Genomic DNA, 5,361 nt, shown 5'->3' with positions numbered 1-5,361 from the left:
AGAAGAAATATTTCAATCCGGTTAAATTTCATCCAAATGTAGTAGGATCAGAATGAAGAGAACTATTCTGATTTCAACGAAGTTGAAGAAAAAAAGAATTTAATTTATCTTACACATGGGGGTAATTCTAGAAGTAGTTTTTTTTTTTTTTTAATTGAATTATTATGATACAAAGAGGAAAAAGAATCGAATAATTATTCTATGATTCATAAATTTTAACTAGATCTATGTATGGGATAAACAGTTGTTGGTAAAAAATTGGAAACTGCAAAAGTCGATTTTTTATAAAAAAAAATGGAATCATAGTTTAAAAAACTAAATAGAATCATGAACTAAAAGTATTCATTAAACATAGTTTAAAAAAAATTATTTTTATTGTTAGAATTGGTTGGACGTGCCTATCAAAAATAAATTGAATATGAATGACTCACTATTAACTCGGTTTCTGGGCCATAATCATTCTGTAGGAGAGATGGCCGAGTGGTTGAAGGCGTAGAATTGGAACTGCTATGTAGGCTTTTGTTTACCGAGGGTTCGAATCCCTCTCTTTCCGTACTAATTCAACAATGTTACTGACCACAATGTATCAAATCAAATAACAATGGATACTATTATTCCAACGGTTAGACCTTTCTTGGATATAGATTATCTATTTCGAATTTTTCATTTTTGTGGTACGGAAACGAAAAGACTGGAAAGAATGGACAAGAGATGAAAATCCCCCTCCCGCTCAATGATACATGAATGATAGAAAAATTTCCGGATCAAAACGTTACTTTACTTTCCTTCGGTCTCTTTACTTAGACTTCGGCGAAGGGGAGGACGAAATTGTCCAAACCCTTGTTTTTTAGTTAGGTTTAAGTTTGAAGAGAATAATATTCTATAACGAGCAATTCATTTATTTTCAAACTGACCCATTTACTATCTATTATTTGATTGACTAATCCTTTATATTGCAATGGCTGAAGAGTCAATTGTTTTAGCAATTCTTGAGGGGGATGAATCAAAATAATTTTGAATCAGTGCTCTCGATTCTTTTTCATCCTTTGCTGTAATAATATCTCGGTGTTTGCACCGATAACTTGGTATATCCACTATAGAACCATTAACTAAAATATGTCTATGATTAACTAATTGTCGAGCTTGAGGAATAGTCGTGGGGGTTTCGGGACCCCCCCCCCCCCCCCCCCCCCCCCCCCCCCCCCCCCCGGGGGGGGGGGGGGGGGGGGTATGGGGGGTCGCAAGGGGGGGGGGGGGGCGGGGGGGGGGGAAGCCATACCACATCCGAAAAAGGATGTTATCCTAACGCATTTCAAGTAATTTGTAGTAAATACTTGAACGTTGAATCCTTTGGCTTTTCCGCGATACGAACGTATTTAAGAATTGTCGTTACTGTAAGACATAATGTAAAAGCTATTTTTGTTTTTCTTCTAAACGAATACGATATTGAGATTTTTACCGAAATGCGATTGGTTTCTAAGATCGTTTCTGGTTTTGGGCCTTTTACTAGTTAGTCCCGGTAAAGCCCCCAGACGGCATATTTTTTTGAAACGAGGTCCTCTGTAACGTGATATAAAGACTTCTTATTTTTATTTTATGTAAATTTCATAAACCTAAATTAAAACTAAACTAAATGATAAATATGATAAATGAAGCGAAATCCGGTAAAGTATTGTACTACAAAACAAAGAATAATTAGATGACTTGGATCAATATCCGGATCCTATTGTATATGTAAATGATATAAAAAAATAAGAGTTCCTTTCTTGATTCTTGATTTGTTCTACAGAAATAGAACCTCTCCTTTAGTCATAAAGGGAAGTTCCTACGACATGATAGATCGGTGACCTTTGAAAAAAGGGTAAGATGTCGTTTTTCTATTTATTTGATTTTTGACATAATTGATAAATCAAATAAATAGAGAAAAGTCGGCTATCAGAATCGAATCGATGACCAAATGCGATGCTTTAACCTCTGAGCTAAGCGGGCTCACATAACAGAAATGTTACATGCATAGTAATTTACTAAATTAATGAGATCTTAACTATTCCTAATTAATATGAATATAGGATCTAATTTCATTAATAGAATATAGCGCTAGAAAATTTTGATCTATTTATCAAATGGATGTGTATCAATAATTAATGTGTTAATCTCAATTAGATAGCAAATTTTTGTTTTTGAATTTAAATGACATTTAAAATTCTTATTATTTTTCTGATTTTTGGTTATTTTGATTTTTGATTTTTTAATTATTTACTCTTTTCTTTATTTTTTTTTACTATGCTATTTGAATGTCGGTCTATTTAAATGAAATGAAAATATTACAATATTTCATTACATAATTTTGATTTTTTCTTTTTATATTATATTTTCTATTGATATTGAAATTTCTTATATTTATTTTATATTTATATAATATAATTATAAATTATATATATAATATAATAATAATATAAATATATTATATAATATAATGGGTTATAGAATAATTGGTTAATGGCTATTCTATTAATATAATAATCATATACTATATTAAATAATTTATTGAATAATAAAGTTATTTTTAGTTATGTTATAGAGGATCTGCCCTAAGGGTAGGGTAAGAATAAATAAAAAAAAATAAAATGAAAAGGTGCAATCCAAACCAACTAAATGTAATTGAGATGATAATGAAGCATTTCTCTGTTTTCATTCGAAAAGGTGGAAGCTAAGACGAAAAAAAGAATCGACCGTTTAAGTATTCAAAATTTTACTAAGAAAAAAATAGAAAGAGGGACAGATATATATGTCTATATATCTATCTATATTGAATTATATTGAATTGCAGATACAGAAATGATAGAATCATTTTGGATCGGACCAAATACGGGTCTCGATAGAGAGAGATGAAAGAACGATAACACAAAGATAATCCAATAGGAGGAAACACTTTTCAATTGACGGAATCGCGTTTTCTAATGACTTCAGTGGTTCAGTTATAATACAAATGAAGAAATCGGCAAGGGACATCATATTGCGAATACTAATCTTCAAAGAGGGGGATATGGCGAAATCGGTAGACGCTACGGACTTAATTAGATTGAGCCTTGGTATGGAAACCTACTAAGTGATAACTTTCAAATTCAGAGAAACCCTGGAATGAAAAATGGGCAATCCTGAGCCAAATCCTTTTTCCGAAAACAAAAAAAAGGGTAGGTGCAGAGACTCAATGGAAGCTGTTCTAACAATTGGAGTTGACTACGTTGCGTTAGTAAAGGAATGAATCCTTCCATCGAAACTCCAGAAAAGATGAAAGATAAACGTATTACGTACTGAAATACTATATTGATTAATGACAACTCGAATCTCTCTTTTTTGATATTTATATATAAATATCAAAAATGATATATAAAAATGAACGAATTGTTATGAATCGATTCCAATATCTCCAAGTTGAAAAAAGAATCGAATATTCATTGATCAAATCATTTACTCCATCAAATTGTTGACTAGATCTTTAGTAGAACTGTTTAATCAGATTGCGAATAGAATAATGATAGAGTCCATTTACATGTCAATACGACAAAAATGAAATTTATTGTAAGAGGAAAATCCGTCGAGCATTAAAAAAATCGTCGTGAGGGTTCAAGTCCATCTATCCCCAAAACCCTAAAAGGCCCGTTGGCCTCTCACATTTTACTTATTTATCCTTCCTTTTGCAAATCCAATTCGTTAAAGTTAATCATGCATTCGGATCTCTTTCACAAGCGTTATTTGAGCGGCTGACTATGAAGTTATACGAAGGCTTGTGGTATGCGATGGCAATGATACACGTACAAAGAACATCCTTCGCGCAAGTATCCCCCTTGTGAAATTTGAATGATTAACAATACTGTCTACTGTACTGAAACTTCCAAAGTCTTATCCAAGCCCTGAAATTTCGTGGATCTTCAAAAAGAAGACTTTGGAATACCATTTTTCTGATTTACAATTGACATAGACCAAAGTCATCTATTAAAATAAGGATAATGTGTCGGAAATGGCCGGGATAGCTCAGTTGGTAGAGCAGAGGACTGAAAATCCTCGTGTCAACAGTTCAAATCTGGTTCTTGGCACATCATGATGTCGGGAAATCTACCCTTTAACTAAAAACTAAACTATATATATTTTTGACTCTATTTATAGATGAGTAAAATAGACAAGTAAAGATAAAGAGGATATTTATATAAATATGTAATGGATATATATAGATATGTAAAAGAAAAGAATTTTATTTTGTTTCCTCTTCTTTTTTATTTGTTCATACTCTGTCTCCTCGCGTTCAATTAATACTTTATACATATTTGAAAGGTTCAATTAGTTCCTTATAAGACCCAAAAGTCTAGTCTCGGGGAGTTGAAAGGCGGGAATGGCCAAGATTCATCTCAGATACAGTACAAATAGAATCCGATTCTCTTTTAATATTATATTTCTTCATTTCCCCCTATGTGACTTTTTAAAACACATCTAAGTCATTTGCGTGATACATAGTTCATAATGCAGAACGCATTTAGTTCATCCTATTAGCTCGGCTCATCCAAAATAAGTATGTTAAAAATTTGATAATCTCACCAAATCTCTAATTGTCTTTTTTTTTTATATTTCAAATCAATAATAATAAGATGAATGAGACTTCAATTACTATGCTATATCTAGAATAGAACGTACAAATGTATTTGAATATCTTGAGTTGTCGAAGTGAAGTTTAGTTTCGTATTATTTAATGAGCATCTTGTATTTCATAAAAATTGGGGGCAATATAATCCTTACGTAAGGGCCATCCTACCCAACTTTCAGGCATTAAAATACGCTTTAGACGTGGATGATTATCATAAGAAATTCCCAACATATCATAAGATTCCCTTTCGGGAAAATCCGCACTTTTCCAAACCCAGAAAACAGACGGAATTATAGGATTTATCCTTGCGGCAAATACTTTTATGCATACCTCTTCCGGTTGATCTATACCATACTCGATTCTCGTAAGATGATACACACTAGCTAACAGTCCGCCTGGTGCTACATCATAATCACATTGGGAACGTAGATAATTGTAACCATATACATATAAAATGACTGCAATGGAATGCCATTCCTCGGGCTTTATTTGTAAAGTCTCTATTCCTTGGTAATCGAAACCCAAAGATCTATGAACCAGTCCATGTTTGACTAGCCAAGAAGACAAATTACCCTGCATCTTTTTTATCTCCCCCCCCCCATTTTTTGATTTTTATTTGTATAAGTATTTCCCATTTACAATGAAAAATTTATGAAGATTCACTCGTTCTTTGTTATTCTGTACAAAAGTATACTGCCTAATTTACTAATTCGTAGGAAGAG

At 32.3% G+C, this 5,361-nt stretch overlaps 1 non-coding gene across 1 annotated transcript; it reads left to right on the top strand.

The window, feature by feature from the left end:
- The first annotated feature begins 466 nt into the window (after window positions 1-466).
- Window positions 467-553, top strand: TRNAS-GGA (transfer RNA serine (anticodon GGA)). Its single transcript has one exon. It is a non-coding gene; the product is annotated as a tRNA-Ser (tRNA).
- Window positions 554-5,361: the final 4,808 nt, after the last annotated feature.

Source organism: Benincasa hispida, unplaced genomic scaffold, assembly GCF_027475165.1.
Source record: "Benincasa hispida cultivar pf3 unplaced genomic scaffold, pf3_genome.v1.1 HicScf125, whole genome shotgun sequence".
NCBI lineage: Eukaryota > Viridiplantae > Streptophyta > Magnoliopsida > Cucurbitales > Cucurbitaceae > Benincasa > Benincasa hispida.
Note: the sequence above shows the minus strand (reverse complement) of the source record. Positions and strands in the feature narration are given on the sequence as shown.